Below are 27,758 nucleotides of genomic sequence, written 5' to 3'. Positions count from 1 at the left end.
TAGGGCTTCTTTCCTGTATAGATTTTGATATCTACTGAGACCCATCCCAACTCTCAAATTTTGTGGTTCTGTGATAGTCAGCATTCTGTGATAGGGGCAGCTGGGTGGTGCAGTAGATAGAGCACCAAACCTGGAGTCAGGATGATCTAAGGTCAAAGCCAGCCTTAGACACTTAATCTCTGTGTGGCCTTGGACAAGTCACTTAACCCCTTTTTGCTCCAGTTCCTCATCTGTAAAATGGAGGCACATTGGAGAAGAAAATGGCAAACCACTCCAGTATTTTTGCCAAGAAAACCCCATGGGGTCACAAAGAGTCAGACATAACTGAACAAGAACAACAACAATAGTCAGCAGTTTCATTGTATAATGTGGGTAGTTAGAATGATTCAATAAATCTACTCCAAATTGAGGCCTGGTCCAGGTGATACAGTATGAAGAGTGTTGAATTTGGAACCTCAGGACCTAAAATCAATCTATCAATCAGCAGGTATTTGTTATGTACCTTCTATGTGCCAAGGACTGTGCTAGATTGGTGATACAAATACAAAGAAGGAAACAATCCACACTTGCATTGAGGTTACATTCTTTTTTAAATTCTTTTTTTTCCAGTTAATACATCTTTATTTTCTTTCTCTTTCACCTCCACCTTCATTGGGAAAGAAAAAAAGAAAAATAAGAACTTTGTAACAAATACGAAAAGACCACAAAAACAAATAGCCACATTGTCCCTGTTCAAAAATATACGTCTTTCTTTGCATCTTGAATCCATCACTTTTTTTTGGCAAGGCAATTAGGGTTAAGTGACTTGCTCAGAGTCACACAGCTAGTAAGTGTTATGTGTCTGAGGCCACATTCGAACTCAGGTTATCCTGACTCCAGGGCCAGTGCTCTATCCACTGTGCCACATAGCTGCCCCTGAATTTATCACTTCTGTGCCAGGTGGAAGAGCATACCATTCTTCATAATCAGTCCTCAGGAATCATTGTCAATCATTGAATGTGTTTACATTCTAATAAGGGAGATAAGAAGCACATGTAAAAACATATAGCATAAATATAAAGTTAATAAATACAAATACATACAAAATAGTTAAATAGAAGGTAATTTGGAAGGAAGGGCAGTAGCAGCTGGGGAGATCAGGTAAGGCTACATGCAGAAGATGGTGCCCGAGATGCATCTTAAAGTTAAAGAGTGCCTCTATAAGGCAGAGGTCAGAGGGAGTGCATTCCAGGTGTGTATAAAAGCCAGTGCAAAGACTCAGAGGTGCGAGATCAGTTGTGAGTGAATGAGGAACAGAGAGAAAGCCAGTTTGACTGGATTGCAGAGTGACATCTAATGAGATTGGAAAGATAGGTCGTGGTCAGGGTGATGAGATTTTCCTGCCATAGCAGCAACTTTTGAAGGCAATAGACAAGTTGTGATCTGTGCTGGTGGAGGGAGTAACAACACTGGCAAAAATCCATGTCATTGAGGTATTGAAATAATTCAACATTTTCTAATATGTAGCTGTATGTGAGTGTATAAAAGAGATTCTATTTGAGTGGGTAGAGTCCGAGACAGCCTATATTTAGATCAATAAGGAAGTAAAGGAAATCACACAGATCCTTAGAGAAGACAAGTGTACTCTAACTATAATATGTGGTAACCCAAGTGACATGTCAGAATTTTGCTTTGCTTTGTTTTGTAAAGCTGGTCTTGTGATTTAATTGGCAGAGGCAACTCCTGGTTTGAACTTAGTCCCTATTTAGTCAGCACCTGCTCTTCAACCTCTAGTCCTTAAAGGGTTGCTTATGACACTAAAGTGATTTGGCCAGGGTTGCAAAGGCAGTATACGGCAGAGCTGGTACTTGAATAGGTAATAAATGTTCAGGCTCTTTTCTAGGAACATTATTCTTCTCTTCTCTTCTTTTTATCTTTTCCTTCCTTCCTTTTCTCTTTCTTCCTTCTTTTTCTCTCCCTTCCTTCTTTCCTTCCTTTTATATCTTTCTTTTACCTTTCCTTCCTTCTTCTTTCTCCCTCCCTCTCCCTCCCTCCCTCCCTTTCTTCCTTTCCAGAAAAAGAGGTGTCTTGGCAGACTTATATTTTTTCCATTGATATCTTTTTTAAAAGTAAGTTTGTTCAATGAACAAAAGTATATATTCTTTCACTCCTGCCTTCCTCTCCCACTAGAGAAGAAAAAGAAAACTTTCGTAACAAATATGGGTGCTTAATCAAAATAAATTGAGGTGCTCAGGGAAGATTTCACGGAGAATGTGGCATTTGAATCCTGTGCCTTGAAGTCTTCCTTCCTCAGGACTGATATTAAGAATGTAGCAACAGAAAGACTCTCTACAAAGGCCAGGAAATCTGGGTTATAGGGTCTGTTCCACCACAAACTATTTGTGTGACCTTGGGCCTCACTTTCCTCATCTATAAAATGATGAATTTGCACTAAATGATCTCTATCAGTCTGTAGATAATCTGAGTGTTATTGATATTGCCATGGCCTCTGACAAGTAGGCCAAGCCAATTTCCCTAGTATCAGGCCACTAGACAGAACTTCTAGGGGTTGTCTCTGAGATTTTCTCCATCTTGAGATCTATGATTCTCTGTTTTCCAGTGGCTTTTGAAATTATGTTCATTAGTTTTTTTTGCTTTTAAAAAAGCAAGAGAGGGGATAAAAAGGAGATGGTGAAGAGAAGAGCAATAGAGGAAGAATAGAAAATGTCCATACTACTTACTGAACTCTGCTATCTCTCATTTTACCCTGTAAAGACTTTACACAAGATTTCCCCATTCAGCAGAAGCCTTAGCTAAAAACTTGGCAAGCTATAATTTGCCTGACCCTGAGAGTCACTTAATGGTTTCATAAAATTAAAATCATCTTCTTTCCTCTTTCCCTGACCTCACAAGGCTGTTGCTAGAATGACGAAATAATGTCTGGGCAGGTAACTCATTCCTGTAATCCCTGCTATTAAGGGAGGCTGGCTAGTGGATCTCTTGAATTCAGGAGTTCTGGGGTACAGTGAGGCTAAAGATGATTGGGTGTCTGCACTACCAATGTTGTGAGCCTACAAAAGAAGAGGGCCACCAGGATGCTTAAATAGGGGCAAACTGACTCAGGTCGGAAAAATGGAGTTAGTAAAAGCTTCCCTGCCTAGCAGTATTGGGATTAGGCCTAGGCTTTGGTGCATTTAGCCTGGTGACTTAAGGAAACCTAGTCTGAAAGAAAGAAAGAAAGAAAGAAAGAAAGAAAGAAAGAAAGAAAGAAAGAAAGAAAGAAAGAAAGAAAGAAAGAAAGAAAGAAAGAAAGAAAGAAAGAGAAAGAAAGAGGAAGGTAACAAGGAAAGAAGGAAGGAAGGAAGAAAAGAAATGAGATTCTGCTTCTGAGAGTGATGGCAGAGTAAGAAGTAAGTCACTCTCACCCTCCTTCATTGACCTCTGAAAGCCCAGAAAATATCAATTAAGGAAAAACCCCGAGCCAGCAAAAAGACGGGGCACAGCAGTCTTATAGCCCAAGAAGTTTGGGGATTAACAGGAAAGGCACCTCTCACTCTGGAGGAGGAGGAGCAGTACAGAACTGGAGGCGTCCCAGCAAGCCAATGGCAAGCCCCACCTCAGCTTACCAGGGGGAGATCTTAAGATTCAGGTTGGTGGAGCAGGCAAGTGTCAACACTAGGACCCCCTGAGAGCCTCAATACAGGCAGGGGAACTGATACACACTAGCTCGGAAAACCACTATGGGCAACGGCGTTCTCCAGCAGCCAAATCACACAATGCCCCAACACAACTCTGGGAAGCACAATTACAGGAGGCAAAGCTCCAGGCTGACAGACATCCACCAGCAGCAAAACATCCCTGTGCAAGGCCCTGGGCCTGCAGGAGCCAAACATTCAAGTGCAAGGCCTGGATGAGCAGGAAAAGAAACTTGAGTAAATGCCCCCTTCGCTCTAGCAGGAGAACTCAACTTTTTTTTTAAAGTCAGAAAATAGGCAAACACCATGAACAAAAATGACCATAGAATCTTAATTTTGGAAAAGGGAAGATCAAGGCATAAATTCAGAAGAGGACAACATTGTGAATATACCTACATCTGAAACCTCAAAGGGGAATATGAACTGGTCTCAAGCGTCAAAAGCCTTCTTGGAAGAGCTCAAGAAGGATTTTAAAAGTCAAATAAGAGAGGTAGAACAAATTTGGGAAAAAAATGAGCGTTATGTAAGAGACAGTAAATAACTTTGAAAAGGAAGGACAAAAATTAACTGTAGAAAACAAATCCTTAAAAAGTAGAATTGGAGGGCAGAGCCAAGATGGGGGAGTAAAAGCAGTGACTTGCTTGAGCTCTCCCCCAAACCCCTCCAAATACCTGTAAAAAATGACTCTAAACAAATTCTAGTTCCAACCCAAGACAACCTGGATGGTTGATCAGAAAGGTATATCGCACCAGGCTGGGAGAGGAATGCAGTTTGGTATGGGTGCGCAGGCCTCAGCGAACCTGGAGCAGGCCTCACAGGACTGAATCACGGGCAGCTGTGGTGGTTTCCAGACTTCTCAACCCATGAATGCCAAAGGCAACTTAGAAGGTCAGTAGGTAGTCAGTGTCTGCAATAAGAGAGAAGCATGGGGTCCCAGCCCCAATCCCGGAGCATGGCCCCGGGGCAGCGACTGCCTCCAGAGCTTCTGGCCCACAGACTGAGGGGGAATCCAGTGGCTGATCAGAGGGGGATTGCAGGGATCTCTTTGCTGGTGCAGGATTTTCTTGCTTTGCCCGTGCTTGGATCTGAGTCAGTTCTGGGTGGCGGTCCTGGGGTGAGGAGGAGCACTGGCATGGTGGAGCTTGTAGAGGTGGTAGAGAGGAAATCCTCCTCACAGTTCCAAGACAGAAAAGAGTGCTTGTGGTCACTCATAGACCACAGCACAGGCCAGGAAAAGAGTAAACACCTTGCCCTTGATCATAGCACCTTGGAAGAACCAAAAATTTACAGGTCCCTAGAAGTATCTCTGAAAACAGCTGCACAAAACCCCTGAAGCTTGCGACAGTACATTCTCCACACTGGAAACAGACCCCTAACTTAACAAAGAGTTTGTTAAGTAATTGGCTGGGATCATGAGCAAGCAGCGGAAAAAGAGTCAGACCATAGAATCTTTCTTTGGTGACAAAGAAGATCAAAACATACAACCAGAAGAAGACAACATCCTACATCCAAAGCCTCCAAGAAAAATATGAATTGGTCCCAGGCCATGGAAGAGCTCAAAAAGGATTTTGAGAAACAAGAGAAGTAGAGGAAAAACTAAGAGTGATGCAAGAAAATCACAAAAAACAAGTCAACAGCTTGCTAAAGGAGACCCCAAAAAATAGTAAAGAAAATAACACCTTAAAAAATAGCCTAATCCAAATGGCAAAAGACGTCCAAAAAAACCAATGAAGAGAAGAATGCCTTAAAAAGCAAAATTGGCCAAATAGAAAAAGAAGTCCAAAAGCTTACTGAAGAAAATACTTCCTTAAAAATTAGAATGGAACAATTGGAAGCTAGTGACTTTATGAGAAATCAAGACACTGTAAAACAAATTCAAAAGAATGAAAAAAAAGAAAACAATGTGAAATATCTCATTGGAAAAACAACTGACCTGCAAAATAGATCCAGGAGAGAGAATTTAAAAATTATTGGACTATCTGAAAGTCACAATCAAAAAAAGAGCCTAGACATCATCTTTCAAGAAATTTTTAAGGAAAGCTGCTCAGATATTTTAGAACCAGAGGGCAAAATAGAAATTGAAAGAATCCACTGATCACCTCCTGAAAGAGATTCCCAAAGGAAAACTCCTAGGAATACTGAAGCCAAATTCTAGAGTTCCCAAGTCAAGGAGAAAATATTGCAAGCAGCTGGAAAAAAACAATTCAAGTATTGTGGAAACACAATCAGGATAACACAAGATTTAGCAACTTCTACATTAAGGGACCACAGGGCTTGGAATATAATATTCCAGAGGGCAAAGGAGATAGGATTACAACCAAGAATCACCTACCCAGCAAAACTGAGTATAATCCTTCAGGGGAAAAAATGGATTTTCAGTGAAATAGAGAACTTTCAAGCATTCTTGATGAAAAGACCAAAGCTGAATAGAAAATTTGACTTTTAGATACAAGACTCAAGTGAAACATGAAGAGGTAAACAGGAAAGAGAAATCATAAGAGATTTATTAAGGTTGAACTGTTTACATCCTGCATGGAAAGAGGATATTTGTAACTCATGAGTCCATTGTTGGTATTAGAGTAATTGGAGGGAAAAGAGTTATATGTATGTGTCTGTGTATACATACATATGTGTGTGTATATATATATATATATATATACACAGAGAGAGAGAGAGAGAGATAAATAGAGGGCACAGAGTAAGTTGAAGATGAAGGGGTGATATCTGGAGAATAAAATTAAGGGGTGAGAGAGGATTATATGGAAAGGAGAAAGGGAGAGGTGGAATAGGGTAAATTATCTCACATAAAACAGACAAGAAAAAGCTTATACAGTGAAGGGAAAATGGGGGAAGGTGAGAGGGAATGAGTGAATCTTATTCTCATTGGATTTGGCTTAAAGAGCGCATAACATACACACTCAATTGGTATGGAAATCTATCTTACCCTACAGGAAAATGGGAGGGGGGAGGGGACAAGAGAGCAGGAGGATGATAGAGGGGAGGACAGATTGGGGTAGGGCGTAATCAGAAGCAAACACTTCTAAGGAGGGACAGGGTCAAAAGAGAGAATAAGAATAAATGGGGGGGTAGGATAGGATTAAGGGAAATATACTTAGTTTTTCACAACATGACTACTATGGAAGTGTTTTGCATGACTACATATGTATAACCTATATTGAGTTGCTTGCCTTCTCAATGAGGGTGAATGGGGAGGGAGGAAGGGAGAAAATTTGGAACCCCAAATTTTAAAAACAAAATTTAAAAAAAAATTGTTTTCACATGCAACTGGGAAATAAGATATACAGGAAATGGGGTATAGAAATCTATCCTTCCCTACAGGAAAATTGAAGGGGAAGGGGATAAGAGAAAGGGGGGAGAGATAAAAGGGATGGCAGATTAGGAGAAGGGGTACTCAGAATGCATGCCATCTTGGGGTGGGGGGAGAGATGAGATGGGGAGAAAATTTGGAACTCAAAATCTTGTAGAAGTGAATGATGAAAACTAAAAATAAATAAATTAAAAATGACAATGATCCCTGGATGGGGGCATGTCGGTACAAGTTGGGTTAGAAGACGAATAGAAACCCTACAGCACCCTAAAGCCACAAGCCAGGCTGATCCTGATATAGAGAAGGAATGCTCCAAAATTAGGGAACTTCTGGGGAAGGTAACTTTGCAGAAGTTAAGTTGCATTTGGGGCCCTGCGCATCCAAGAGAAAGTGTGAGGGGCCTGGGCATCTGGAAGAAACAGGCAAAGATACTGAAAGAAGGGATGAAAATAAGTTCATTGGCCTGCAGGATAAAGTGCAAGATTTAAATTAGATAGAAGTTCAAATCTTGATTCATATACTCACTAGATCTGTGACCCTGGACAAGTCTCTCAATCCATTACCTTCAGTTTTCTAATATTTAAAATGGAAATAACAATGGCTATTGTTGTAAGAATTGAATAAGACAATATATGTAAAGTGTTTTGCAATCCTTAAAAAAAAGAAAATCCATTAAAAAAAAGGTAGAATTGGCCAGATGGAAAAGGAGGCACGAAAACTCACTGAAGGGAAGAACTCTTTAAAAAGTAAAATTGGCCAAATGGAAAAGGAGGTACAAAATCTGACTGAGAGAGGCAGTGGTTGAAAGTAAAATTCTACTGAGGAGGGAAAGAGAGAAAGGAGAGAAAAAAGCATAAATGGGGGTGGGGGAATAGGATGGAAAGGAAGACACAGACAGTAATCATAATTGTGAATGTGAATGGGATGAACTCTCCCATAAAACAGAAAGCTCTAGCAGAGTGGATTAAGAACCATAATCCTACAATATGTTGTTTACAAGAAACACATTTGAAGCAGAAGGATACAGAAGCAGAGTAAAGGTAAAAGGCTGGAGCAGAATATACTATGCTTCAGCCAAGTAAAAAAAGCAGAGGTAGCAATCCTGATCTCAGATAAAGTAAAAGTAAAAATAGATCTAATTAAAAGATACAAGGAAGTAAACTACATCCTGGTAAAAGGTCCCATAGATAATGAAGTAATAGCAATACTAAACATATATGCATCAAGTGATATAGCAGCCAAATTCTATAAAGGAGAAGTTAAGGGAGATACAGGAAGAAATAGAGAGCAAAACGATACTAGTGGGGGACCTCAACCTCCTCCTCTCTGAACTAGATAAATCTAACCACAAAATAAACAAGAAAAAAGTTAAAGAGATTAATAGAATCTTAGAAAAGTTAGATATGATTGACCTCTGAAGAAAACTGAATGGGGGCATAAAGGAATATACCTTTTTCACAGCAGTACATGGCACCTACACAAAAACCGACCATGTATTAGGGCATAAAAACCTCATCATCTAATGCAGAAAGGCAGAAATACTAAATGCATCCTTTTCAGATCATGATGCAATAAAAATTACATGTAATAAAGAGCCATGGAAAGATAGAATAAAATTTAACTGGAAACTAAATAATCTAATCCTAAAGAATGAGTGGGTCAAACAACAGATAGAAACAATCAATAACTTCATCCAAGAGAATGACATGAATGAGACAACATACCAAAACTTATAGGATGCAGCAAAAGTGGTCCTTAGGAGAAGCTTTATATCTCTCAATCCTTACATGAATAAAGTAGACAAAGAAGAGATCAATGAATTGAGCATGCAACTAAAAAAACTACAAAAAGAACAAATTAAAAATGCCCAATTAAATACCAAATTAGAAATACTGAAAACCAAAGGAGAGATTAATAATATTAAAATTAAGAAAACAATTGAACTAATAAATAAAACTAAGAGCTGGTTTTATGAAAAAGAAAATGATAAAATAGATAAACCTTTGATTAATTTGATTAAAAAAAAAGAAAGACAAATTACCAAAATACAAATTAACAAATTACCAGCATAAAAAATGAAAAGGGTGAATTCACCACCAATGAACAGGAAATAAAAACAATAATTAGGAATTATTTTGCCTAACTGTATGCCAATAAATTTAACAATCTTAGCGAAATGCATGAATATTTACAAAAATATAAATTGGCCAGATGAACAGAAGAGGAAATAAAATACATAAACAACCCCATTTAAGAGAAAGAAATTGAATAAGCCATCAATGAACTCCCTAAGAAAAAATCTCCAGGGCCAGATGGATTTACAAGTGAATTCTATCAAACATTTAAAGAACAATTAATTCCAATACTATGTAAACTATTTGGGAAAATAGGTGAAGAATGAGTCCTATCAAATCCTTTTTATGATACAAATATGGTGCTGATACCTAAACCAGGAAAAGCCAAAACAGAGAAAGAAAATTATAGAACAATTTCCCTAATGAGTATAGATGCAAAAAAATTTAAATAAAACATTAGCAAAATGATTACAACAATTTACCTCAAGGATAATACACTATGACCAGATAGGATTTATACCAGGAATGCAAGGCTGGTTCAACATTAGGGAAACTATCAGCATAATTGACCATCTCAACAACAAAACTAACAGAAATCATATGATTATCTCAATAGATGCAGAAAAAGCATTTGACAAAATACAACACCCATTCCTATTAAATACACTAGAGAGCATAGGAATAAATGGAATCTTTCTTAAAATGATAAATAGCAACTATCAAAAATGATCAGCAAGCATTATATGTAATGGGGATAAGCTAGAAACATTTCCAATAAGATCAGGGGTAAAACAAGGATGTCCATTGTCAACGTTGTTATTCAATAGAAATGTTAGCTGTAGCAATTAGAGAAGAAAAGGAAATGGAAGGAATTAGAATAGGCAAAGAAGAAACAAAGCTATCACTCTTTGCAGATGATATGATAGTATATTTAGAGAACACTAGGGAATCAAGTAAAAAATTACTTGAAATAATAAACAAATTTAGCAAGTTGCAGGATATAAAAGAAACCCACATAAATCACTGGCATTTCTACATATTACTAACAAAGCCCAGCAGCAAGAGATGGAAAGAGAAATTCTATTTAAAATGAATGTAGACAATATAAAATACTTGGGAGTCTACCTGCCAACACAAACCCAGGAGCACAACTGAAAAATACTTTTCATGCAAATAAAGTCAGATCTAAATAATCGGAAAAACATCAGTTGCTCATGGGTAGGCCATGCTAATATAATAAAAATGACAATTCTACCTAAATTAATTTACTTCTTCAGTGCCATACCAATCAAACTACCAAAAATTATTTTACAGAGCTAAAAAAATAATAACAAGATTAATTTGGAAGAACAAAAAGTCTAGAATATCAAAGGAACTAATGAAAAGAAATGCAAGTGAAGGTGGCCTAGCTGCACCTGATCTTAAATTGTATAATAAAGCAGCAATCATCAAAACTACTTGGTACTGGTTAAGAAATAGAGTGGTGGATCAGTGGAATAGGTTAGGTATGCAAGACACAGTAGTCAATGTAATCTACTGTTTGATAAACCCAAAGACTCCAGCTTCTGGGATAAGAAGTCACTATTAAGAACTGACAAAAACTGCTGGGAAAACTGGAAAAGAGTATGGCAGAAACTAGGCATAGACCAAAATCTTACACCATCTGCCAAAATAAAGTCAAAATGGGTACAGGATTTAGATATAAAGGCTGATAGTGTATGCAAACTGGGAGAGCAAGGAATAGTTTACCTATTAGATTTATGGAGAAAAGAATTTATGACCAAACAAGAGACAGAGAACATTATGAAATGCAAAATGGGTAATTTTCATTACATTAAATTGAAAAGTTTTTGCACAAACAAAGCCAATGTATCCAAGATTAGGAGGGAAGCAGAAAATTGAGAAATAATTTTTACAACCAGTGTCTCTGATAAAGGCCTCATTTCTAATTGATAAATGATCAAAAGATATGAACAGTCAGTTTTCAGAGGAAGAAGCTAAAGCTATCTACAGTTATATGAAAAAATATTCTAAATCACTATCAATTAGAGAAATACAAATCAAAACAACTCTGAGGTACCACATCGACACCTATCAGATTGACTAACATGACAAAACAGAACAATGATAAATGTTGGACAAGATGTGGCAAAATTGGAACCCTAATATATTGTTGGTGGAATTGTGAAATGATCCCACCATTTTGGAGAGCAATTTGGAACTATGCCCATAGGACTATAAAAATGTGCATACCCTTTCACTCCTAAAGAGATCACACAAATGGCAAAAAGACCCACATGTCTTTTTAGCAGCTCTTTTTGTGGTGACAAAGAATTAGAAATTAAGGAGATGCTCACCAATTAGGAAATGGCTGAACAAGTTGTGGTATATGAATGTAATGGAATACTATTGTGCTATAAGAAATGATGAGCAGGCATACTTCAAAAAACTTGAAAAGACTCACATGAATTGATGCAGAGCGCAATGAGCAGAACCAGAACATTGTTCACAGTAACAGCTACATTGTGGGATGATTGACTTTGATAGACTGGCTCCTCAAAGCAAGGCAAGAATCTAAGACAACTACAAAAGATTCATGATGGAAATTGCTATCCACACCCAGAGAAAGAAATATAGAGTCTGAATATAGATGGAAGCATACTATTTGCTTTCCTTTTCCTTTGTTGTTTTGTTTTATTGCTTCATTCTTGTGGTTCCTCCTATTAGTTCCAGTTGTTCTTTACATCATGACTAATGGGAAAATATGCTTAATATGAATGTATACGTAAAGCCCATATCACATTGTATGCCGTCTTCGGGGGAGGGGGAGAAAACTTAAAACTCAAAATCTCATGGAAGTGAATGTTGAAAATTAAAAATTAATTATAAAAAAAAGAAATGAAATGAGATATTGAAATAAGATCATAGGATCATAGACTTAGAGTCAAGAGGGACCTTAGAAGTCATCAAACTCAATACTCTTATTTTAGAAATAAGGAAACTGAATGAAAGACAGGAGAAACACGCAAGGTCATTCAGGTAGCCCAAGCATTGTATTCTGATTCTAAGTCTAGCACATTCTATAATATCAATTCAATTAAATAAAAAAATTTAATAAACATTCATTAAACACCTTCAAGGTATTTAAGTGCAAGGTACTGTGCTAAGCACTAGGGATATTAAAAGAGGCAAAAAAAAAGTCCCTGCCCTCAAGAAACTTACAATCTAATGGGGTAAGGGACCACATGCAAACAAATATATTCACAGCAAGCTATATACAGGAAAAATAGGAAATAATTAACAGAGGAAGGGCCCTGGAATGAAGAGGGGTTGATGAAGGCTTTCTGTAGGATGTGAGATTTTTTTGGGAGTTGAAGCCAGGAAAGTCAGTAGTAGTGATGGGGTACGGGCCCAAGCTGAGACCTTTGCCTCTAAACCCAAAAAGAATTTGGGGGCCCATTTGTCTATGGGCCCTAGAAAACTCCACCTTGAACTCTTCTTGAATTTTCCTACTTGATTAAGGAAGTCTCTGATGTTTGCCTGATACCATAATCTTATCTACTGGCCTGTTATTATTGCCTAAACCCAATCTCCCAGTTTTCTGACACCCTTAACTTAGCCCAGCCCTCCATTGTCTATTACCTCCCAATGGCCCCAAGCTACTTCCCACCCTTGATCTTATCTGGAACTCCATTCTTCACCTCCCAGTCACTACCATCATGATCCTGCCTACACCCATCCTTTGGTTACCCCAGCTTACTGGCTCCCATCAAGATACTCCTCCCAGATCTTCCTCCGGTCACCCCAAACTACTGAGCCACTCCTAGATCCCTTCCACAATCTTTCTGTACATAAGGTCCAACCTGGCCTCCATTAAGGTGCTCAGATTCTATAAAATCTGTCCCGCTTTCATTAGTGATACAAACGCTCAGATTCCATAAAAGTCTAGTCAAGTGCTCAGATTCTTAAAATCTAGTCAAAGGGCTGAGACTTGCTCAAGCCCACTAGTCATTATGAGCATCACAAATGTTTAGATTCCTTAAGAGTCTGGCCAATATGGCGGGTCTTTAATAAACCTTGTCTTTGGCTGAAATAAGGGTTGGGTTGAATTCATTCGGGCAGGATCTGTGTCTCTTGCTCTCAATATTTTGGGTTCCCAGCACCTTTGAAGTTCAACAGTAGGATTGGAGGAGTGAGAATTCCAGGCATGGGGGACAGCCTGAGAGAAAGCCCAGTGCCAAGAGAGATGGGAATATTTGTTCATGGAACAGCCAGGGCGCCAGTGTCACTGGATCAAAGGGTACAAATTAGGGAGTAAAGTGTAAGAAGACAGCCTACCAAGTTCATGTGGTCATAGACTTTTTAAAAAAAATGCAATTGAAGCCTTTTATTTTTGCATCACAGTAATTCCTGGCTATATCATGTACTCCATCCCCAACCCTATCAAACTGAACTTTTCCGTATAGCAGACAAAAACATTAAAGCACATGTGTCTGATATAGTGATTGCATGAGACAATATACACTATCCTCTATCTTAGTAGCCTGCCCCATTCCTAAAGTGAGGATAGAGGTATTTTGTATAGGATATTGCACTTGTATTTTAATTACTCAGGCTTCCTTTTAATGACTACCTCCTTCATTTATATTATAAATTATCTATGTTTGTCTATCTATCTATCTATCATCCATCTGATGGGGGTACAAAGGGTGCCCTAGGATTAAAAATAATATTAAGGTTTACTTTCCCAGGCCCCGAAGGGGATTTGAGGCTCATTCTGTAGCACATACTGTACCTTGAGATCCTGGAACTTGAGAGCTTCTCAAGTCCTTTTCCCCTTATCTTGAAATGTCATATGACTTGTACGAAAAGAATTGCCTTTGTCTCCCTTACCCTGTGTTCCTTATCTTGTCATTCATCTTCCCCATCCAGAGTCATGACATTTTTTCCTTATCTTGTAAGCCCTAATCTTCAACCCCCATAAGAAACCCTAAAATTACATCATTATCCTACAGGCTGTCTATATAAGCCTGGGGTTTTACCTGTATGGGGGCCTTTGTTTACCTCGTTGCTAACCTCAGGCTCCTGAAGTTTTCATGTAAAGCTCTCACTGGTTACAGAGAAGGTCTGAGTGAATTCTTTCACATCTGAACCAGCTCTCCCAACTCTAAATCTCAATACATCTTTCTGTATTCTCCTTATTTCACTCTGTATAAGTTCACATGCTAACTTTTTTTTTTAAACGTGACCTGTGATTTCACAGGGAGCTCCTGATGCAGAGCTTCATTTGGTTGACATTTTCTCTGCAATTTATAGCCTCAGAGAGTTAGTTGCCTGGGCACTGAGAAGTTTAATGACTTATCCAGGGTCACACACCCAGTACGTGTCATAGGTAGGACTTGGAATCTTCCTTACTCCAAGGACAGTTCTCTTTCTATCCCCTGCAACAGCCAGGTGGTCTCCGTTGGCATTGTGCGGTACATCGACTAACACAATTAAACTCAGAGACTTCTCAAGGAAGCAAAAATTACTCTTTATTACAATCTGGAGAGAAAGGGCGTCTACTCCTTCAGTACACTACCAGCAGGAGAGAGGCGAGGCACAAAGGACAACGCAAACAAGAAACTCCCACCCCGCCACTATCCCTTACTCCCATTGGCTGGGAGAAGGGCTTACATTCTAGGCATGAAAATCTTTCCCATTGCTAAAGAACAAGGAAACAGGGTATAGCCAATCCAAACATACATGTCCTTATTTAGTATACCTAATGCTGACATGGCAGTGGCAATCAGGAGAGGGTTTAGGGCTGAATTAAACTTTGGCCTGTTCGTTCTCTCAAAGCCTATCTCTAGTTTCGAGACAGTCTTTTCATCACCACCCTGAGAAGTCTTCACAGAGGTTATATCTCATTCAACATCATCTGAATGATAAGAACTTGTGTAAAGAATGGGTCACAAAGCAAGAAATAAACACCAGTTCTACTGGAAGTAGAACAAAATCAGTGCCACTTACTTAGTTTTGCTGCAGTTGCTTCATATGGCTCAGTGATATACACACTACCCCCTTCCCCACAAACCTCAAACTCTAAGCATACTTGGTATATCTTTTAAGTACTCTGAAAACATTGGATTTATTTTAAAATTTAGCTTCCTTTGGGCCTGAAGTACTTAACAGGAGGCTGTTGAACTTATGAAAGACTTCCTGGATGTTTGCATTGGCCCTGCTGGCCATTCATTCAACAGAAAAGAAAGCCTGCTTCCTTTGACAGTAGTTCAGGCAGAAAGGCCTTGTGCCCAAGACTTGGAGCAGCTGCTGCTTCAAGGGGTGGGGGTGGGGAGCAGGCCTTATTACTGGGGCTCCTGTTGCTGTTTCTCAATGTATTGAGATGCAATGGAACTAGTCAATATTCAAAGTCTAGCAATATGTGAGAAAAGTTAACGTTTCATATGAAATGAAATGAAAAAGATCACTTGGGGCTGAGGAGAAATCCATTTCTAAGAAATCCAAGTCATTTTCCATTAGCTTCCCCCCTCCCCCACCCAGAGAATTATTTCCCGAGGCAATATTTAAAATAGAATTTTTCTCAAAATGCTTAACCTGGTGATTCAATTCAATTCCAGAAACAGTAAGCCTTTATGGGGTTCTTGCTATAAGCAGGGCTCAGTGCTAAAAAAAGTTCAAGTATTAAAGTTGCTAGTTTGTTCTAATGCTTCCCACAATTCTATAATTTAAATAAATTTACATATTATATATATTCAGTAGTCTCTAAGAAAGAGAAATTAAATGAATTAAAGTAAGTCACCAATGCTATTTATACTCAAACCTAATATTCTGGGACTGATTACCAGAAATCTTGTGTACATTTTATAATTTGCAAGGGATTTGGGAAATGTGAAAGGATGATTGGGGTGAGAAAAGAACAGAAGTTGGTGGGTAGATTACTGTTCTGTGAATACCCTTAGGAGTTTTTAAATGAAACAGGTGTGGGTAAACCCTTCTCACCCTGTCTACCCACCAATGTCACATAGACTAAGACTTAATTTAAGCTTATAGAAAACTCTTGATTGCTAGCTTCTCTAACCTTTTGGGTTCCTAAGCCAGGGCCCAGAGTAGGCCTGAGGTCATGCAGCTTGAGGAGTTTAGGGAATGAGCCAGGAGGTACCCATAGGCCAGAAGAATAAGTTTCTCCATTGCAAAATGAATGCTGGTTTGAGCAGTGACCCCATCCATTATGGGTGGGGTAATCAAAGCTTTGTCCAAATGTGCTAAAATATAAAAGGCCCTGACAATGCTTGTACTTCTCTACAAAATAAAAATAACTCAGCTTAGTCCTGACTTAGCAAAAATAATTCTTGAAAATGGGAAGCTACCAGATGATGTTGTTTTCTCCTCCTCTCACACCTCAGATAAGCCTTTGCCCAGTCTGGCTCTATTCTGTTCTTATCCCTCACAGCAACTTCCAAAATGACCTTTTGTCATCCTGGGTCTTCTCTCTCCATTCAATCTTATGTCCTGTGATATGATAGTCTCTGCTTCAGGTCTCCCCCAAAACTCCATCTCCATGCCCTACACCACTGATTTTTTTAAAAAAACAGTTGAGGTGAGGGAAACTTTCTTGTGGTAGGTCCTGGTTTTGTGATGTTTGACTGGAGCACCAGAATTGCTTCCTATGGCTTTGCTCCTGAATTTCCAGAAAGCCTCTTCACCCTTCCCAAATTCTTCTCTCTTTTCTTTGGTGGTCTCATACTTGGTTTTCCCATCACAAGAAATTAAATTTATATTTTTATACAAGGAGAACACGGCTAAAATTTTAACTGTATTTTCTCTTTCTCTCTTCCTCCCCTTCCTTCTCCCTCATTTGTTATATATCCTGTATACATTTGGCAGATTGGTTGAACTGTGGTGATTTTTTTGGCCAGAGCAACTCATGAAGGTCTGAAATGTCATCTAAAGAACAGAAGAACTGAGATTTGTGTCAATGGAGGGAGTATACACATCCAACCCTTCCCCCCTCCCCAGCCCCCAAATCATCCATCCTTGAGGACCTGGAGTTTTGGTGATTCAAATGGACAACAGTGTTAGAAAATGCTGCCAGAACAGATATAGATAATGGCCAAAAGGAGATGCATTGAATTCCTGAAACTGAGAATATTGGTAAGATGACCAAGGAGGCTGCATTTGAATCAGAAACTTTCAGCATTAGCAGCTAAATACTGCTAAGTGAAAAACTAAGCTTCTCATGGTTCCTTGATTAGTAACTTAGTATCTTTTAACAATTTTTGTTCTTTTGCATCTACTAAAAACCCATATTCAATAATGTGAACTCTGAACCACACAAACCCCAATTTATTATCTAAGAGACAAACGAAATTGGGGTACGTGTGTTCATGGTTTAATTTCTCTCAATCTGGCTTGGCATACATTGCATGGGAGTTCAGTCCAAAACTGGGCCCCCCTAAGGGGGCAGTTCAGAACTGATTGGGTTTGGGATTTTGGGGTATATGACCTTCGAAGAGTAGGTGTTCCCAAGAGGTGCCAATCAACTATGATTGGTTGACACACTAGGAGATGGGTGATATCAAAATGAGGTCTTGAGTATGTGCCTTAGATCACTTAGTCCACAGGGGCCAATATTGTCCGGCATCAAAGGAAATACCATCCCTAGTCTTGGGAGTCTGTCTCCACCCAACCCTGAGTAAGATAAAATCAGTTCAGGCTTGGTTTGGAGTTTGATCAAGATAAGAAGATTCAATGCAATCTCTTTATCAGAGATGTCCTTCTGAACAACTTTGGACAGAAGGATGGCAGGGGGGAGCTCTGAGTCTCCAAGACACAAATTACCAAGATAAATAATTTTTTTTTAACTTTTGTTTTTAAAACTTTGGGTTCCAAATTTTCTCCCTTCCTCCCTCCCCACCCACCCTCATTGATACAGGTTATACATGTAAAAACACTTCCATAGTAGTCATGTTGTGAAAAACTAAGAATATTTCCCTTAATCCTACCGGCTCCCCATTTATTCTATTGTCTCTTTTGACCCTGTCCCTCCTCAGAAGTGTTCGCTTCTGATTACACCCTCTCCCAGTCTGCCCTCCTCTCTATCATCCTCCTGCTCTCTTTTCCCCTTCCCTCCCTATTTTCCTGTAGGGTAAGATAGATTTCCATACCCAATTGAGTGTGTATGTTATGCTCTCCTTAAGCCCAATCCAATGAGAATAAGATTCACTCATTCCCTCTCATCTTCCCCCATTTCCCCTCCACTGTAAAAGCCTTTTCTTGTCTGTTTTATGTGAGATAATTTACCCCATTTTACCTCTCCCTTTCTCCTTCTCTCCTTATAATCCTATCTCACCCCTTAATTTTATTCCAAGAGAAATAATTTTTCACAATAAGCATTTATTAAGTGCCTATTAGATGCAAGGCATTATGACTGGGGATACAGTTAACTTCCTCATCTTTAAAATGACAGAATTATGCTAGATGGCCTGTGAGGTCCCTTCCAACTCTAAATCTATGACACAAAGACAAAAGTCCCAAACAGGTAGGCTGTCAAGCAGCTTTTATTATACAAAATTGCCTAGGTTTTGCTGAGGAACCCATATTCCTCAGTATCCCAGTGGATAGTTGACTGTTGTCTATAAAGCTTTCATGGCAACTTGGTCATGATTAAGAGACTTCATGTTAATAAGGTCAAGGTCAAAGATTTAATCTCCACCTGGCCAGTTAATTTTACAAGAAGGAAATACAGCCATCCTCATATTTGCTGGAATATACTCTTCACACGTCTATTCACAAATGTGTCAGTAAGATTAAAGTAGAGAGTATGTCTGGTCAAGTACTGGCAATTGCCCATTCTGAAAAAAACAAAAACAAAAACAAACAAAAAAAAAACAACTCAAAACATAAAAATCATGAATCATCACAATTTTTTTTTTTAAAGCTAAAAGGACAATGTCATGGTAAGAATGCTGGATTTGGAGTCTGGAGACCTGTGTTTAAATCCTGGCTCTGCCATTTAATATCTTACATGGGGGGCCAGACTAGAAAATCTGTAACCATCTTCGTTTCATTTTTCAGTTGTATATGATTCTTCATGACCCCATTTAGGGTTTTCTTGGCAGAGATAACTGGCATGGTTTACCATTTCCTTTTCCAGCTCATTTTACAGATGAGGAAACTGAAGCAAATAGTGACTTGTCCAGGGTCACACAGCTAAATGTCTGAGGCTGAATTTGAACTCTGGAAGATGAATCTTCCTGACTCCAGGACTGGCATGCTACCTGCTGCACCCAGCTGCCCCAGGTAGTCTAAAGTCCCTTCCAACTCATAGTAGATGAACTTGTGATCTACTTAACCCCTTCATTTGACAGCTGATGAAACAAGTCCAGAGAGATGATGCCTAGGATCACATAATAAATTAGTAGAACTCCCAGGACATGGTTATTACTACCGGGCCTTGCTCCTTCCTCTGTTAATGATGGGTCACTAATAGCTTTAGACTAAAAGGACAGTGCAGTGTGGGTATCATTATTGTGTTAAGGCCTGCTTTAAAATTCTTTTTTTTTTAAATTTCTCTTCCCTAAGAGGGCTTTAGAAAAATATGACATGTATTTCTAATTGTCGCTGATTGGATGTCTGCTTCATTGGTGTCCAGAATTTACTTGAGTTGAATTAATTTTTCTTATTGAAATAGAAATTCCATATGTTCCTTGTGATACGCTGCCTTCTAAGGCTGCTGAGTGTCCCAACAAACAAGTGCGAAGCCAGAGCTGCTAGCAACAGCTCCATTCTTCTCTAACCACATAAAATACAAATGATGGTGTGTATATAGAACACCTGCAAGACAAAGCTGCCTTTAGAAAGCTTATTTTTAGTGCTGAGGCTGGGAAGGAAAAGGGATGAGTATGGCACATGGAACTATTTGCCTCCCGTTGAGGCTTAAAATACCATGAACAAATGGCTACCAGCAGGTGCTTTGCTTCTCCTTTGATGCTGGTGCCCTAATTCGGCACAACTGTTTTGTAAAAACTGCAACCACCTCCATGAGGAGGTTCATGGTTCTCCTCCCCGATTGTGCAGGATTTCAGTTTGGTACGCTTAGGGTATCTAAGGTTGCCCAGTGGATAGAACCCAAGACCTGGAGTCAGGAAGACCTGAGTTTAAATCCTCCTTCAGACACTAATTTGTTGTGTTAAGTCATGTCTTAGTCCCTCTGTCTGTAAAATAGGGATAATAATAGTCTTTACCTGTATTCTCTTCCTAAGGGTTGCTGTGGGGATAAAATAAGATAATATTTGTAAAGCTCTTTGCAAACCTCCTAAAACTTTCCTCTGACTTAGCTTTTTTTGTCAGTAGCCACACCATATACCCCACATTTGAAACTTTAGGGCTATTAAAGGCAGCTAGGGGACTCAGTGGATACAGCATCGACCCTGGAGTCAGGAGGACCTGAGTTCAAATGCGGCCTCAGACATTTACTAGCTAAGCGATGCTGGGCAAGTCACTTTACCCTGATTACCTCAAAATTAGAAAAACCCAGAACTTTAGGGCTATTTTTGATTCTTCTTCTCTCTCTTCTTGTATTTAACAAATTAAAAAGTTATTCATAGGTTCCTAGGATCATAGACTGAATGCTGGAAGGAATCTTAGAGGGCATCTAGATGAAGAAGCTGAAGCCCAGAGACATGAAATGATTTGCCCATGGTTGCACAGTTAGCTTGCTGCTTATTCTGCCTTTGCAATATTTCTCGTGACTTCTTCCTTCCTGCCACCACCACCCTGGAATGGAGCCTCAGTACCTTGCCTAGACTATTTCAATAGTGTCCTAACAGGTCCATCTGTTAGTCCTACAGAGTATCCAATGTCTCCTCTGTCTAATCCATCCTTCAAACTCCTGCCAGAAGAACACTTTTTATGCAAAAAGGCAGAGCTGAACAGTAGATTAAGGGCTTGTCTGGCAGTAGGGAACTTCATCATGGGATCATGGAAATATGGGTTCAAATCCTGCCTCAGATTAGAAGTTATTTAACCCCTCAGTTCCCCAGGCAACTCTCTGTGATTCTTAAGTTACAGACAAATTGCTGGTCCGCATTAGTGGATAGAGGTTCTACACCAGGAGTTCCCCACATCAATAAATCACAGGTCTAAAATAACAAGAACAAAAACCATAGATCTGCTAATATCCCTGCTCTGCTTGGGATCAATAAATCAAAAAGCATTTATTAAACTCCTGCTATGTGGTAGGTGTCAGAGATAAAAACAACAATGAAACAGACCTTGTCCTTAAGAAGTTTATAACACATCAGTGCAAAGTTATAATTTTGTACCATCCTTCCTGTCCAGCTTTATCTCTTATGAACTGTATGCAACCAGGTACCTTCATTTGCCCCTTCCACACACATATCCTTTTCAGCTCCTTTCTCCCATTAGAATGTAAGCTTCTTGAGGGCAGAGACTGCCGTTTTCTGATTGTATTTGTATTCTTATTGCACAGCTTAGTAACTGCTTAATTCAGACCCTGTCTTAGATACTTAATAGCTGTGTGATCTTGGGCAAGTCACTCAACATCTACTTGCCTCAGTACCACCTACCTACCAGGGTTGTGGTAAGTAAGTGCTTAATACATGCTTTTTTCCTTAACACATTTTCATTGACTTTGCTGTTGACAATTTACTTTTTCCCCCACTTCAGACCTCATTTAATGCTTAGTTTGCATTTCTGTCATGTACTTATCAGGTATTATAATTATTGTTGTTATAGCTATTGTATTATTGTTTTTTTTTTAATTTATGTATATAATCCTACTGAAATATAAGCCTTAGGACTTCTGGTGCCAAGATGGCAGAGTGAAGAAGAAACCCTTTGCCACTCTCCCAAATTCTCCTCCAAACAACTAGAAAACCACTTCAGAATTGGTTTAGGATCAGGGAAGCAGTTTACCTGCCCTGCAGGAAAGGTCTGTCTCACTGGGGTGGGAGGGGAGTGAGGTTCAAGAGCAGTAGCAGCAGAGGCAGCAGCCAGCCTCACAGCAGGGGGCCTGCCCACTTGCTAGCCAGCAGACCCCTAGGCAAGTGAGCAGTCTGTGTAGCACAGCAAGGTCCTACCCCAACAACTTCATTTCCAACACAGCCCACCAGCTAAGCCATGACAGCATTGCCGATCAGTGGTGAAGCCCCACCCCAGGGCTGGCCAATAGCAAGACCCTGCCCCTGAGGCCTACCAGCTGAGAGACCCTGTTTCCATAGCAACCCAGTAGCAAGGCCCCACCCCTGGAGCAGACCAGCAACTAAACCCCACACCCAGGGGAGGCCAACAGGTAGGCCCCACACCCCAGCACAAGCCAGAAAGGAAACTTTCCCTCCAGAGAAAGCAAGAAGCTAAACCCTGAAGCCCAGTGAAAGCCAGCAGAAAGACCCACAGTCCCAGAACAAAAAGCTTGAGACAGTACAGAACCAGAGCCCAACTCTCACATAAAAAAATACCAAGTCACAAAAAAAGGCAGAAAACAATGAGCAAAACCCCCCCCCCAAAAGTAATTGACTATAGAAAGTAACTGTGGTGACAGGGAGGATCAAGGCATAGACTTAGAAGAGAGCAATAGTGTCAAAATGGCTACATGTGAAGCCTCAAAGAAAAGTGTAATTTGGCCTCAGGCACAAAAAGAATTTCTGGAAGAATTTAACAAGGATTTTAAAAGGCAAATTAGAGAAGTAGAAGAAAAATTGGGAAAAGAAATGAGAGTAATGCAAGAGAATCATTAAAAAATAGTCAATTAGAAAAATATATGCAAAAATTTACTGAGGAAAACAACTGCCTAAAAAATGGAATTGGTCAAATGGAAAAGGAAGTACAAAAGCTCACTGAAGAAAATAATTCCTTAAAAACTAGAATTGAACAAGTGGAAATTAATGACTCTATGAGATGTCAAAAAACGATAAAACAAAATAAAAAAAGTAAAAAAAAAGAGAAGAAAATGTGAAATTTTTCATTGGATAAACAACTGACCTAGAAAATAGATCCATGAGAGAGAATATAACAATTATTGGACTACCTGAAAGCCACGATTAAAAAAAAAAAAGAGTTGTGACAATATTTTTCAAGAAATTATGAAAGAGGGGCAGCTAGGTGGCGCAGTAGATAGAGCTCTGGCCTTGGAGTCAGGAAAACCTGAGTTCAAATCTGGCCTCAGACACATGACATTAACTAACTGTGTGACTCTGGGCAAGTCACTTAACTATTGCCTCATCAAAAAGAAAAGAAAAGAAATTATCAAAGAAAACTGCCCTGATATATTAGAACTGGAGGGTAACATAGAAATCCACCAATCACTGCCTGAAAGAGATCCCCAAATGAAAACTCCCAGGAACATACAGCCAAATTCCAGAGCTCACAGATCAAGGAGAAAGTATTGCAAGCAGCCAAAATGAAACTATTCAAATGTGGAACTGTAGCTCAGCATTACTGTAGTCAGGATTACACAGGATTTGGCAGTTTCCACATTTAAGAACCAGAGGTCTTGGAATATAATATACCAGAAGACAAAGGAGTTAGGATTCCAACCAAGAATCACTGACCCAGTAAAACTGAATATAATCTTCTTTTGGGGGGGGAGGGGGAATGGATATTTAATGAAACAGAGGACTTTCAAGCATTTCTAATTAAAAGACCAGAGCTGAATTAAAAATTTGACTTTCAAATATAAGACTAAAGCATAAAAAGGTAAAAAAGAAACAAGACAGAAAAACCATAAGAGATTCAATAAGGTTAAAATTTATATTTCTATATTGCAAGATGATATTTGTAAACTCTTAACTTTATCGCTATGAGCAGCAATTAGTATATGTAGAAGAGGGTGTGGATATAAGATGACTTTGATGGGATGATGCCCAAAAAAACAAAATAAAGTAGTGAGAAAGAAAATTGAATGAGAAGAAGATGGAGGGGGGAGATTAAAGGAGCAAATTATCCCACAAAAAAGCTTAGGGGAAAATTTTTTTATCTCTAGTTTCTTTCTTCAATAAAACAGAGAAAAACCAGATCAATGAATTGGGAATGCAACTAAAAAAAAAACTAGAAAAAGAGCAAATTCAAGATCCCCAATAAAACACCAAAATAGAAAAAAATGAAAATCAAAGGAGAGATTAGTAAAATTCAAAGTAAGAAAACCATTGAATTAATAAATAAAAATAGAATCTGGTTTTATGAAAAAAAAATCAATAAAATAGATAAACCACTAGTTAATTTGATTTAAAAAAAGGAAAGAAGTAAACCAAATTACTAGTAACAAAAATGAAAGGGGTGAACTCACCATCAATGAAGAGCAAATTAAGACAATTGTTAGGAACTATTTTGCCCAATTATATGCCAATAAACTTGACAATCTAAATTAAATGGTTGAATATCTACAAAAAACATAAATTACCCAGATTAACAGAATAAGAAATAAAATACTTAAATAACCCAATCTTAAAAAAAGAAATTGAACAAACTATCAATGAACTTCCTAAGAAAAAACCCCCAGGACCAGAAGGATTCACAAGCGAATTCTACCAAACATTTAAATAACAATCCCATCACTCTATAAACTATTTGGAAAAATAGGTGGAGTCCTACCAAATCCCTTTTATGACACACATATAGTGCTGATACCCAAACCAGGAAGAGCTAAAACAGAGAAAGAAAATTATAGACCAATGTCCCTAATGAATATTGATTCAAAAATTTTAAATAAAATACTAGCAAAGAGATTATAGCAATATATCATAAGGATTATGCACTATGATGAAGTGGAATTTATACCAGGAATGCAGGGTTGGTTCAATATTAGGAGCACTATTAGCAAAACATAACATAACAAACCAAGAGAAATCATATGATTATCTCAATAGATGCAGAAAAAGCCTTTGACAAAATACAGCACCCATTCCTATTAAAAACGAACAAACAAACAAACAAAAAACAAACAACCCACCAGAGAACATGGGAATAAATGGTGCTTACCTTAAAATAAGTATTATTTATCTGAAACCATCAGCAAGCATTATCTGTAATGAGGATAAGCTAGAAGCCTTCCCAATACAATCAGAGGTGAAGCAACAATGCCCATTATCACCTCTATTATTTAATATTGTACTAGAAATGTTAGTTTTAGCAATAAGAGAAGAAAAAGAAATGAAAGGAATTAGAATAGGCAATGAGGAAAAAAAACTATTACTTTGCAGATGATGTATTATACTTTGAAAATCCTAAGAAAATCAACTAAAAAACTACTTGAAATTTTTAATAACTTTAGCAAAGTTGCTGGATACAAAATAAACCCACACAAATCATTAGCATTTCTACATATTACCAACAGAATCCAGCAGTAAGAGATAGAAAGAGAAATTTCATTTAAAATAACTGTAGATAATATGAAATACTTGGGAGTCTACCTGCCAAGAAATACCCAGGAACTATATGATCATAACTATAAAACACTTTTTCAACATATAAAGTCAGATCTAAACAATTGGAAAAATATTAATTGCTCATGGGTAGGTGAAGCTAATATGATAAAAATGATAATTCTACTTAATCTATATATTCAGTGACATAACAAACTTTCAAAAAATTATTTGATGAAGCTAGAAAAAGTAATAACAAAAATCTATCTGGAAGAACAAAAACTCAAGGATATCAAGGGAATCAAAGAAAAAAATATGTGGAAGAAGGTGGTCTGGCTGTACCAGATCTCAAACTGTATTATAAAGTGGTAATTATTAAATCAATCTGGTACTTGTTAAAAAATAGAGTGGTGTATTACTGGAATAGATTAGGTGCAAATTATATTATAGTAAATGATAATAGTAATCTAGTATATGATAAACCCAAAGATCTAAGCTTTTGGAACAAAAACTCATTATTTGACAACAATTGCTGGGAAAACTGGAAAATAGTATGACAGAAACTAGGTATAGACCAGCATCTCACACTGTATAGCAAGATAAGGTTAAAATGGGTAAGTGATTTACATGGAAAGGGTTATACCATAAACAAATTAAGAGAGCATGGAATAGTTTATCTGTCAGATTTATGGATAAGGGAAGAGTTTAGGACCAAAGAAAATATAGACAGCATTACAGAATATAAAATAGATAATTCTGATTATATAAAATTAAAAACAGGGAGGGGGAATGGGAGGGAGGGGGGATAGAATTTGGAACTCAAAAGTTTAAATAAATATGTTAAAAAATTAAAAATAAAAAAATAAAAGCACTAGGACTGACCACTTATATAAGCTTCACATTTTATTCCCCTTTGGTAGTTTCATCTCATCATTTCTGCTTCCAAAGTCATTTTCTTAATTCCTGCTGGGCAGCTGAAATTTTGCCTCTCTGTGGAGAGAGAGAGAGAAAGGCTAAAGAGTTAGAGGAATGTTGTATGTGCAATTGGCACATGAATTTTCATAATTTTTTTTTTGCAACTTGGGAAACTGAGGAGAGCAGAAATGGATTCTGACCTGAGTGGGCAGGGTTTGCCTTAGAGTTGGAGCTGGGAAGGATTTGCCACTCACACATTGTGATTCAAATGGGTTGACTGCTACCATACTTTTTTACTTATTTAATTAAACTGTTGTTTAACCTTGAACATTGAGATATCAGTGAAGAAAATGATATGCTTAATCAGAAAGGAATAGGTATGGCTTAGAGGTGGGGGTCTGAGTGAATGAGCAGCATGCCTACCCTTGAGATTAACAGGCAATCTAGATCAAAGAGCCCCAGATTTATGTCTTCTGGGATGCTCAATGTGTGTGTGAGAGGGAGAGGTGTTGGGTAAGACGCAACGGAGGAGTCAGTTCATAGGGAAACCTTTCCTATCTTATTCCTAAGGAACTCTATGGAACCATGTGGTAGGGGAAATAGTTGTAGAAGCTGCTAAGTCAGTGAGCAACAAAAAGACAAAAACTTGAGGTGGGAATAAGGAAGGGGAATGACAGTCTGATGGGTGGGGAGGGCTTTACTTTCATCCCACTGATTTTGGGAGAGGGAGAAACTGCTGGCATCTGTATCTTGCCTTTCCTACTTTTCTTCATGGGGAAATTTTCAGTAGTTTTGGTTCAGGCTTAGCCCTAGTACATAGAACCTCAGAAAGGATGAAGGAAGAAGAGAAGGAAACTTGCTATTCTAATACCACTTTGTAGCTCCCTTAACCTTAAGCAAAGTGCTTCTGCCGGGGAGGGGGGAGCATGAAACAGTTGAAAGAGTATTAGTTTTAAAAGCAGAGGTCCTTGGTTCAAACCCCAGTTCTGCCACTCACTATCTGAGTGACCTTGGGTAAGTCATCTAACTTCTCTTGCCTTCAATTTAATCATCTATAAAATTAGCAGGTTGTATTAGATGACTCAGAGGTCCCTTGTAGCTCTAAGTTTGTAGACAATGGAGTACAGTCAATTAACAAACATTTATTAAGCACCTACTATGTACTAGGGGAAAGAAAACTATTTATGGAGTCAGAAGAAGTAGATCCAAATCCTGCCTGTAATGCTTAATATGTAACCTTACATAGGTAATGCTTACTATGTAACCTTACGTAGATAATCCTTACCTATGTAATGTTGGGCAAATCATTAAACTTCCATGATCTTCAATTTCATCATCTATAAAGTTAGAGGCTTGTATTAGATGGCTTAAGAGATCTCTTTCA

The sequence above is a fragment of the Vombatus ursinus genome, unplaced genomic scaffold (assembly GCF_900497805.2).
Source record: "Vombatus ursinus unplaced genomic scaffold, bare-nosed wombat genome assembly UNPS02014821.1, whole genome shotgun sequence".
Classification (NCBI taxonomy): Eukaryota; Metazoa; Chordata; class Mammalia; order Diprotodontia; family Vombatidae; genus Vombatus; species Vombatus ursinus.
This window is presented reverse-complemented; position numbering follows the sequence as displayed.